The sequence below is a fragment of the Artemia franciscana genome, chromosome 10 (assembly GCF_032884065.1).
Source record: "Artemia franciscana chromosome 10, ASM3288406v1, whole genome shotgun sequence".
NCBI classification, from domain to species: Eukaryota; Metazoa; Arthropoda; class Branchiopoda; order Anostraca; family Artemiidae; genus Artemia; species Artemia franciscana.
In genome coordinates, this window is record NC_088872.1 from 17,539,425 (window position 1) to 17,551,665 (window position 12,241).

Consider the following 12,241-nt stretch of genomic DNA (forward strand, 5'->3'; position numbering starts at 1 on the left):
GTATATGAAATGGGTCGTCCCCTCCACAATCCCTCGCTCTTTACGCTAAAGTTTGACTCTTTGCCACAATTCTACTTTTTAAAACAATTACAAGCTTTAGCGTAAAGAGCGAGGAATTGCGGAGGGGACAACCCATTTCATATACGGAGTAATTTCTGTTCGTTTTAAGTTTTAATGTCGCTCCTTACTTTCAGCTAAAAAAAAATTAGTTTTTTTTTATTTAATAGTTATTAAACCTCACAATTATGCTGAATCAAACGGCTAACTCAACAGTCGGATTGGATGTCATTAGGGAAAAAAGGGTGTGTCAGAAGGCTATTTGCCCTCAAGGACACTAAAACCTTTAATTTCTGTTCAATTGAGCCCTCTCCAAATCTTCCAGAACAATTGATTCAACACAATCATCCATGGGAAAAGAAAAACAATTAAATCCGGAATCTTTCTTTTGGCAAAAATTTTAAAATTGCATTTTTGTAGAAAGAAGCTTGAAACCTTTAAAGTAGGCTTTTCTGAAACACCGATGTTTTGAACGTCAGTTTTGAATGTCAGTAAATCTGATGGTTTGAATGTCAGTAAAATTGCTTGATTTTTTTAAGGGGAATGGGTCCTCTTTTTCTATAAGCAGACAAGTTTTCTCAGGGTCGTAGTTCACGATGTGTACCATAGGGCTCAGTGAATATTATATAGCCAATTTTTATGGCACTTGGTATTTACCAAGTGACATATAGCGATCGCAAATTCTGACGGTCTGTCTGTCTGTCTGTTTGTCGGTCCCGGTTTTGCTAGTTTTGGCACTTCCAGATAAGCTAGGACGATGAAATTTGGCAGGCGTATCAGGGACCAGACCAAATTAAATTATAAATAGTCGTTTCCCGGTTCGACCATCTGGGGGGGGGGGGAGTGGGGGGCGGTTAATTCGGAAAAATTAGAAAAAATGAGGTATTTTTAACTTACAAAAGGTTGATCGGATCATAATGAAATTTAATATTTAGAAGGATATCGTGTCTTAGAGCTCTATTCCAAATCCCGACTGGATCCGGCGACATTGGAGGGAGTGGGAGGGGGAAACCTAAAATCATAGATACGCGATTGACACTAACTGGAAGGGATCCGCTCTCTTTGGGGGAGTTGGGGGGAGGGTTAATTCTGAAAAATTAGAACAAATGAGGTATTTTTAACTTACGAAGGAGTGATCAGATCTTAATCAAATTCCATATTTAGAAGGACCTCGTAACTCAGATCTCAAGTTTTAAATCCCGATCGATCCAGTGTCATTGGGGGGGGGGCGGAAATCCTGGAAAATGCTTAGAGTGGAGAGATGTGGTAGAGTGGTAGAGTGGGGGGGGCATAATTTGGAAAAATTAGAAAAAATGAGGTATTTGTAACTTACGAACGGGTGATCAGATCTTAATGAAGTTTGATATTTAGAAGGATCTTGTGCTTCAGAGCTCTTATTTAAATCCCGACCAGATCCGGTGACGTTGGAGGGAGTTGGAGGGGAAGACCAGGAATCTTGGAAAACGTGAAAATTGAGGTATCTTTATCTTACCAATGGGTGGTCGGATCTTAATTAAACTTGATATATAGAAAGATTTTATGTCTCAGGTGTACCATTTTCAATTTGAATTGGGTGGACACTGAAAGACAAAGGGGCTGGAGGGGGAAACAGAAATCTTGGAAACCGTAGAAATCGTGGAAAACGCTTAGAGTAGAGAGATCGGGATGAAACTTGATGGGAAGAATAAGCACAAGTTCTAAATACGCGATTGAAATAATTAGAACGGGTCCGCTTTCTTTGGGGGAGTTGGGGGGATTTCCAGTGCTTTGGCGATTTCGGTGCTTCTGGACGCGCTAGGACGATGAAAATTGGTAGGGGGACCTGAACAAATTGACTTGATAAAGTCGTTTTCTCCGATTCGACCGTCTGCGGGGCTGAAGGGAGAGGAAAAATTAGAAAAAATGAGGCCTTTTTAACTTACGAGTGGGTGATCGGATCTTACTGAATTTTGATATTTAGAAGGGCCTCGTGTCTCAGAGCTCTTATTCGAAATCCCGACCGGCATTAAGCCTCTGATTTTACTTTTAAATCAATATATTGATTCTTAGGATTTTGCTAGAGCTCATTCCATATGACCTCTTGGCTCTTAGCTCTTCCGACCTCGTCACAAGTGTCATATGAGCTCTTAGCTCTTGTTTTGCTGTATATATTGCTATCAATTTTTTTTAGAGTTCCGGTTACTATTGGGCAGAGTCGCTCCTTACTTATAGTTCTATACCACGAACTGTTTGACACTATATTACTGAAAATCATAAAGTGTTGGGATGGCTTTTTATGGTTATGAACAGCATAAAAATAATTAATTAAACTACTGAAACCCAAGGAAAAGAAACTCAGACCTATACTAATAAGAGGAGATGATTGGGAGACTTGCTGAATGGGCTAACTACCCAAACAGATTTTAGTTTGGTAGCTACCAACATTTGTAGGGCACCATAGTTACTGACACTGACCCATATCTTCTAAGGAAAGAATAAAATAGTTATTGACGAAAAATTGGAATTGGAACACCATGACATAAGCACGAAACTGGCTGTCATTGAGAAAACGGCGAGGAAGAATTGTTCAGTCTATGTTGATCTAATTTAGAAGGATCTTGTGCTTCAGAGCTCTTATTTAAATCCCGACCAGATCCGGTGACGTTGGAGGGAGTTGGAGGGGAAGACCAGGAATCTTGGAAAACGTGAAAATTGAGGTATCTTTATCTTACCAATGGGTGGTCGGATCTTAATTAAACTTGATATATAGAAAGATTTTATGTCTCAGGTGTACCATTTTCAATTTGAATTGGGTGGACACTGAAAGACAAAGGGGCTGGAGGGGGAAACAGAAATCTTGGAAACCGTAGAAATCGTGGAAAACGCTTAGAGTAGAGAGATCGGGATGAAACTTGATGGGAAGAATAAGCACAAGTTCTAAATACGCGATTGAAATAATTAGAACGGGTCCGCTTTCTTTGGGGGAGTTGGGGGGATTTCCAGTGCTTTGGCGATTTCGGTGCTTCTGGACGCGCTAGGACGATGAAAATTGGTAGGGGGACCTGAACAAATTGACTTGATAAAGTCGTTTTCTCCGATTCGACCGTCTGCGGGGCTGAAGGGAGAGGAAAAATTAGAAAAAATGAGGCCTTTTTAACTTACGAGTGGGTGATCGGATCTTACTGAATTTTGATATTTAGAAGGGCCTCGTGTCTCAGAGCTCTTATTCGAAATCCCGACCGGCATTAAGCCTCTGATTTTACTTTTAAATCAATATATTGATTCTTAGGATTTTGCTAGAGCTCATTCCATATGACCTCTTGGCTCTTAGCTCTTCCGACCTCGTCACAAGTGTCATATGAGCTCTTAGCTCTTGTTTTGCTGTATATATTGCTATCAATTTTTTTTAGAGTTCCGGTTACTATTGGGCAGAGTCGCTCCTTACTTATAGTTCTATACCACGAACTGTTTGACACTATATTACTGAAAATCATAAAGTGTTGGGATGGCTTTTTATGGTTATGAACAGCATAAAAATAATTAATTAAACTACTGAAACCCAAGGAAAAGAAACTCAGACCTATACTAATAAGACGAGATGATTGGGAGACTTGCTGAATGGGCTAACTACCCAAACAGATTTTAGTTTGGTAGCTACCAACATTTGTAGGGCACCATAGTTACTGACACTGACCCATATCTTCTAAGGAAAGAATAAAATAGTTATTGACGAAAAATTGGAATTGGAACACCATGACATAAGCACGAAACTGGCTGTCATTGAGAAAACGGCGAGGAAGAATTGTTCAGTCTATGTTGATCTAGAAATAAATCCTGAAAGGTTAATTAAACTGTGTAGGGCACTTTTGATGTTGATAGATCCACATGATAGGCAATTAAATAACGTAGGAAAAAAAACAAATGGTCAACTTTGTTGCCTTTTGAATTTTTGTTTCTCCTAAAATTGTTTCATGTGACAAAAGTGAAATAGCAAAAACCTAAACAGCAAACAAAAATAAAGGCTGTTTCAAATTTTTTCATGTATTTCCACAGATTTATTTTGTTTAAAATTCGCTTGATAAGAGAACAGACATGCTGTGTAGTGCTGGTTAATGGTCATTCGACTAATGCAAAGTATATAAAAAAAATTCATCATCATTGCTATGCGGCGAAGCAAGTGGTTATTCATAAACTACAATTCCCATTGTACAACAATGACATTTCTCGATAGCTTTAAAAGATTGGATTAACAGGTGGCTTGATCATCAGACACGAAGTTCTAAATTTTGTCACCCAATTATATTACAGAATTTTAGTATCTGGAAAAGGTATGCACGCAAGATTTTGTTTTAAAGAGGTGGCACGGAAGAGAGGGGGGTATTAAAAAAAATAGGTACAGGCATGGTTATGTAAAATATGTCTTTGTTTATAAACTGCGATACAGCTTAGTGAATAACAAAATTCCAATAAAAAAATATAGGATATCGTGAGATAAAGCATAAAAATCATGGAATTTCCGGAGCACAGACTTCTGAAGCCCTGAAAGGCTTGCCTCTAAATATTCCAAGATTAGACCTTCTCCCACACTCCCAAGAAAGTTGAAAGTTACGTAGAAATATTTAGCTTTTAGGAATAAACTGGGAAAGGGGGATTCAAAAATGTCTTTTCCTGATTCTGTCTGCCCAAAATAGCTTTAAAATCCCCTCCTTAATCAAAGTCTCTCGTATATCTCTTCCTGGCACTCCCTCTCCATTACTTTGTGCATAACGATACCAAGTATGGGATGCATTTTTAGTGGTAAGGGTAATACTCCCAGCACTCGGGCAGTGCCTGATCTCAAAAAAATAGTTTGATTAAAACGTATTTTTCACAAACACGGACAGAAGGCTCCTAATAAATTCTGACATAAGTAAGGTTTGGTAAGAAATAAATAGGGTTTCCGCAGCATCGAATGTTTCTGAAATTGTCAGTTTTTTTTCTATTTTCTGCAGTGATGTCAGAGTAAATGTTGGTACTTGTGTATTATTCAGAACAAATTCAATAAGTGAAGTTGGGTTCTTTTGTGAAACAAACTACAATGCAGGTACATTTTAATTAAATATATTATATATAGAGGTGGTTAAGTTGTTTATATATAGAGGTGGTTAGGTTAGGTTAAGTTAGGTATTGGATATAATGCACACCACCCCAAGCCCTTAATTTGCAAATATATAACCCAAACTTTTGATAAAGCTAATGAAATAAAACGAAATATGATGAAAATATAGTAAGTTTTAGGGAAATTGTAAAATTACCATATAAATGGTATTCTAGTTTAAGCAAACCACGTATTTGCATGTAAATTGACTTTTCTCAAAAATGGCCTATTGTTACACTTCCAAAAATGTTCCTTCTTATAAGAGTATGAAGTCATGTTGTGTCCATTGACGCACTGTTTTGCATTGGCAACAACTCCTTATCCTTGAAAAATATAATTGCCTCCTTTTCAGTCTTTGGCAAATCCCAAGTCTTCATTTCAAAATCCATTTTCGGACACTATCTTCTATCACTATACATAGTAAACTAAATTGAGTGTTGTCTTTGCAGCTATGAAACCGGATTTTCTCAAAAAAATTCTTGACTGTGTTTTGAATAATGAACAAGTACCAAATATTTAATTAAAATGTACCTGCATTGTAGTTTGTTTCACGAAAAAACCTAACTTCACTTATTGAGTGTGTTCTGAATAATGCAAAATTCAAGTACCTAAATGTGTAACTGCCAGGCATTAGTACATAAGCCTGACCTAAGATTATATTTACAGAAAAATTCTGATGTCTGGCAATTGATATTCTCGGAGTACCTTCTACCAAGTTGTCCAAACTCTAAAACAGCAGTAATCAAACTGGAGTTCAGAGCTACACAGGAGGCAGTAAAATACTTTCGGAAAGACCGTGAAATATATTGCATAATTTTAGAAATTTCTTTTAATAGCTTTAGCTTCTTACTTACAGTTTTTGAAATTTTAGCATGCGAGGACTACGGACCCGAGGTCTTTATTTACGAAGGTATAAGGCCTGACTAGGTACTGGAAAAAAAATTGCTGGTACTATAAGCTAGAAAATATCCCTAGAAAATATATCTAGAAATAGAGTTTTAGCTTAAAATACACACTTGGACAAAGAAAATAATGGCTATGTCATTTCAAAATATTCATTTCAATCTATTTTCTATCTCGAAATATCCGAAGGGCCCATGACTAAATATTTAATTTATATGCTGGCTTTACATTTTAGCATCCGTAGGCTACTTTAACCGAAACACAGCTGGTTCATTTGAGGTTCAATATACAAAAATGGATCTGGCAAATTTGGCTACCTGTGCAAACTCCTGAGCAAGATATAAAAAGTACTCAGGTACTTTCTTCTTTGGAGTACGGAGGGTGTCTAGTGCCTCCTAGAAAGTTTTGGTTGCTTTGTTTTCGTTAACCTGTTTGCTAAAACTCTTGTTAAATGAAGTGCAATGTTGGTGTTGGTGATATCATTTACCAGTCACATTCTATTGTTTAAAATTCTGCACACGTAATTATGATTTTTAGTTTTTGTTTAAGTCCAGACATGATGGGAAATTTGATAAATGTTTACCTAAGAAAAGCATAAATAAAAGGAAGCCCATATGCTAACTATTATTCGTGTCTAAGTTTGATAATCTTTCTTCTAATGTTGCTTACTGCAAAATCATCGCAATTGCTGTTAGTTTTTATGGCACTTGGTATTAATCAAGTGACATATAGCAATCGCAAATTCTGTCGGTCTGTCTGTCGGTCCCGGTTTTGCTACTTTAGGCACTTCCAGGTAAGCTAGGATGATGAAATTTGGCAGGCGTATCAGGAACCGGACCAGATAAAATTTGAAATACTCATTTTCCCGATTTGACCATCTGGGGGGGGGGAGTGGGGGCCCGTTAATTCGGAAAAAATACAAAAAAATGAAGTATTTTTAACTTACGAAAGATTGATCAGATCTTAATGAATTTTGATGTGTGGAAGGATATCGTGTCTCAGAGCTGTTATTTTAAATCCCAACCGGATCTGGTGACACTGGGGGGATTTGGGAGGGGGAAACCAAAAATCTTGGAAAACACTTGGAGTGGAGGGATCGGGATGAAATTTGGTGGGAAAAATAAGCACAAGTCCTAGATACATGATTGACATAACCAGAACGGATCCACTCTCTTTGGGGTAGCTGGGGGAGGAGGGGTTAATTCTGAAAAATTAGAAAAAATGAGGTATTTTTAACTTACGAACGGGTGATCGGATCTCAATGAAATTTGATATTTAGAAGGATATCGTGTCTCAAATCTCTTATTTTAAATCCCGACCGGATCCGGTGACATTGGTGGGAGTTTGGGGGGAACCTAAAATCATGGAAAACGCTTAGATTGGAAGGATCGGGATGAAACTTGGTGGTAAAATAAGCAGAAGTCTTAGATACGTGATTGACATAATTGGAACGGATCTGCTCTATGGGGGGGGGGGGTAAACCTAAAATCATGGAAAACGCTTAGATTGGAAGGATCGGGATGAAACTTGGTGGTAAAATAAGCAGAAGTCTTAGATACGTGATTGACATAATTGGAACGGATCTGCTCTATGGGGGGGGGGGGGGGTAATTCTGAAAAATTAGAAAAAAATGATGTATTTTTAACTTACGAAGGAGTGATCAGATCTTCATGAAACTTCATATTTAGAAGGACCTCGCAACTCAGATCTCTTATTTTGAATCTCAACCAGATCCTGCGTCATTGGGGGGCAGTTGGGGGGACCGGAAATCTTAAAAAATACTTAAAGTGGAGAAATCAGGATGAAACTGGATGGGAAGAATTCAAACCTGTCAAAGTTACGTGACTGACATAACCGGACCGGATCTGGTCTCTTTGGTGGAGTTGGGAAGGCGGGGTAATTCGGAAAAATGAGGCATTTGTAACTTAAGAACAGGTGACCCTTAATGAAATTTGATATTTAGAAGGATCTTGTGCTTTAAAGCTCAATTGGGATGTTTTTATCTTACGAATAGGTGATCGGATCTTAATGAAACTTGATATATATATATATATATATATATATATATATATATATATATATATATATATATATATATATATATATATATATATATATATATATATATATATATATATATATATATATATATATATATATATATATATATATATATATATATATATATATATATAAGGATCTTATGTCTCAGATGCTCCATTTCCAACTCGAATTGGATCAGGGGACATAGGGGGTTGGAGGAGGGAAACAGAAATCTTGGAAAACGCTTAGAGTGGAGAGATCAGGATGAAATTTGATGGGAAAAATAAGCACAAGTTCTAGATACGTGATTGACATAATTGGAACGGATCTGTTCTCTTTGGAGGAGCTGGGGGTGTTAATTTGAAAAAAATTGGAAAACCCGATCTTAATGAATTTTTTTATTTAGAAGGAATATATGTCTCAGAGCTCTTATTTCAAATCCCGACCAGATCTGTTGACATTGGGGGGAGTTGGAGGGGGAAATCTTGGAAAACACTTGGAGTGGAGGAATCGGGATGAAGCTTGGTGGATAGAATAAGCAAATGTCTTTGATACGTGATTGACGTAACCATACTGGATTCACTCTCTTTGGGGGAGTCGGGGGGAGGGGTCTGTGATTTGGTGAGTTTGGTGCTTCTGGACGTGCTAGGACGATGAAAATTGGTAGGCGTGTCAGGGAGCTGCACAAATTGACTTGATAAAGTCGTTTTCCCAGATTCCACCATCTGGGGGGGGGGCTAAAGGGAGAGGAAAAATTAGAAGAAATTAGGTATTTATAACTTACGAGTGGGTGATCGGATCTTAATGAATTCTGATATTTAGAAGGACATCGTGACTCAGAGCTCTTATTTTAAATCCTGACCGGCATTAAGCCTCTGATTTTCCTTTTAAATCAATCTATTGATTCATAGAATTTTGTTAGAGCTCATACCATATGAGCTCTTGGCTCTTAGCTCTTCTTGCCTCGTCACAAGTGCCATATGAGCTCTTAGCTCTTGTTTTTTCTAAAGTGATTGTAAATTAGTAAATCTTTGACATGTGAAAAGATGGAAGCGTGATTACCACGAGATGTCACAGGCCCAGAAATAGTGACGATTTAGATTCATTCTGGGACCTCTCTCCCGGAATATGCTAAAATATATTTTCGCACTAAGGAAAAATAGGTGAAATTCAAAGGGATTAGTCTGGGAGATCTTCTCTTGGAAAAATTGAGGACATCGTGTCCTAGATTTGTATCCCTTTCAAAAAGATCATTGGGTACCTCCTCCTAAGTTGTAACTAGCTAATTCAAGTTAACCATGTTAACCCTTTTGCTATTTATGTGGTCAACAAAAATAGCGGATCGATAGGAGGAATTGATCGAGTATGAACCGCAGAAATATCTGTAACCCTAACATTCTAAACTATGAATAAATCAGAATATTATATGGATAAGTAGGCCGATTAAAACATATTCCTGTTTTGAGCGATTATTAATATTTGTATTCCTAACAGCTTCCAAGTATTTATTACCTTGTTAAACTGCTTTTCATAACAGCACAACCAATTTTATTTAATGAAACAAAATCTCCTGGAAAGTGCAAAACTTGATTAAGTAAAATGAATAAATTACATTCCCATGACGGAAGGAAATAAAAAGAAAATGTCCAATGAATGGACAGATTTTCAAAAATAAATTTATCCGAAGTAGTAGTCGTAGTATTAATTTATTATCCAAAAGCCCAAATTATCCAAATTATCCCAAATAACAGTGACAAAATCAATCGGTAGCACACCAAAAGCGTCGCTTGCGAGGGTGTGCTACTAACAAAAAAGAACAAAAATAGAAGAGAAAAAATTATAAAAACAAAGAGCAAAAAAACCCCACAATTTAATCTATAATAAGTAGAAGGGTGAAACCGTGTACCGAGAAAAAAAAAACTTATATAAATAATTCACATACAATAAAACAATATAATATCATGATCCCGAAGCGAAAAAAAAAAAAAACAATAAACAATCATTGCCAATATTAATTCCATCAATCTCAATCTATTTCAAAGGTATACCTACCAAGCAACCACACACGCAGCTCGGTTTTGAATTGATTAATGGGCAATTCTTTGGTACTTTGAACAAGCTTATTCCAAAGCTTAATCCCTCTATAAATAACTGAAAAAGCAGTCCTACTTGAAACTAGGCGAGGAACCTAAATATCTCCGCTTGTTCGAGTTCTGTAACCATGAACATTAGATCTTTCCCGAATTAAATAAAAAAAAACGATATTTTTTTAACTGAAAGTAAGGAGCGACATTAAAACTCAAAACAAACAGAAATTACTCCGTAAACGAAATGGGTTGTCCCCTCCACAATCCCTCGCTCTTTACGCTAAAGTTTTTAATTCTTTTAAAAAGTAGAATTGTGGCAAACAGTCAAACTTAAGCGTAAAGAGCGAGGGATTGCGGAGGGGACAACCCACTTCATACACGGAATAATTTCTGTTCGCTTTAAGTTTTAATGTCGCTCCTTACTTTCAGTTAAAAAACTAGTTTTTTTATTTAATTTATGAACATTTTTGAATTAATGCACGTTTGATTTTGGCTCTCCACACATAAATTATTAAAATGGAATTTGCATATTAATTCTTTTTTTGGCTAAATGGCTTTCTCTTAGTTTTGATCAGACGATTTTGAGAAATAAGGGGTGGGGAAGGAGGCCTAGCTGCCCTCCAATTTTTCGGCTACTTAAAAAGGCAACTAGAACTTTTAATTTTTAACGAGCTTTTTTATTAGTAAAATAATATACGTAACTTAAGAGTTAACTTACGTAACAAACTTTTATATTCTTATATTTTTATTATGTATATGAGGGGGTTTGTCGCCTCGTTAATACCTCGCTCTTTACACTAAATCTTAAGTTTTGTCCCAATTCTTTAAGAATGACCCCTGAATCAGAAAGGCCGTAGAATAAATAGTTGAAATAACTAAAAAAAACTTTCGCATAAGGAGCGAGGTGTTTATCTCTTCCTAAATACCTCGCTCTTTATGCTAAAGTATTTTAGAACCATCATATTCGTAATAATCTCTGTTCGTTTCAAGTTTTAATGCTACTCCTTACTTTCAATTGAAAAGAACTTTTTCATATTTATTTTTTCATTGTTTTTTTTTATAGTAATGCTAGAAAATCCCGCGCCCTTTTCATTAAATTTCTCTTCCCCCATGACATATTCCTTCAAGGAAAGTTCCTCCCACATAGGCCCCTCCCCTCAACCCAAACCAAAAAAATCCCCCCTGAAAACGTCTGTACACTTCCCAATAACCATTTCTGTATGTAAACACTGGTCAAAGTTCGTAACTTGCAGCCCCTCCCCCAGGGACTAAAGGGGAGTAATTCATCCCCAAAGACATAGTTATTATAGTTTTCGACAATGCCAAAAAAAATGGCTATCTCAAAATTTTGATCCGTTGACTTTGAGAAAACATGAGCGTGGGAGGGGGCCTAGATGCCCTCCAATTTTTTTAGTCACTTAATCTTGCGACATTCTAGGACCACTTGGTCGATACGATGACCCCTGGGGAAAAAAACAAAAAACAAAACAAACAAATAAACACGCACCCGAGATCTGTCTTCTGGCAAAGAATACGAAATTCCTCATTTTTGTAGATAGGAGCTCGAAATATGTGCAATAGGGTTCTCTGGTACTCCGAATGCGATGGTGTGACTTTCGTTAAGATTCTATGACTTTTAGGGGGTGTTTGTCCCTATTTTCCAAAATAAGGCAAATTTTCTCAGGCTCGTAACTTTTGATGACACAGACTAAATTTGATGAAACTTATATATTTAAAATCAGCATGAAAATTTGATTCTTTTGATGTATCTTTTAGCATCAAAATTCCGTTTTTTAGAGTTTCGTTTACTATTGAGCCGGGTCGTTCCTTACTACAGTTCGTTACCACGAACTGTCTGAAAATTCCTGTAAAACATTCTGGAACGCATCCATAATAGTACTTATACATAAAAACGAGTGTATAAAAATCAGGCAATCCGGCTGCAGGCATTATATTGATCATACTGTACATTGACCTGGCCAAATCCCGGTTCCCTATTCCACAAAATGATCTAATGGCATTATTCTGCAGTACG

The 12,241-nt window shown here is 36.8% G+C and overlaps 1 long non-coding RNA gene across 1 annotated transcript in view; it reads left to right on the forward strand.

Annotated features, from left to right (window-relative positions):
• The window catches only part of LOC136031854 (uncharacterized), a 98,736-nt gene extending 92,053 nt beyond the window's left edge, over positions 1 to 6,683 (forward strand). Inside the window, exon 3 of the long non-coding RNA XR_010618595.1 lies at positions 5,840 to 6,683. This is a non-coding gene — a long non-coding RNA (uncharacterized LOC136031854). The remainder of the gene's footprint in view (positions 1 to 5,839) is intronic.
• Positions 6,684 to 12,241: the final 5,558 nt, after the last annotated feature.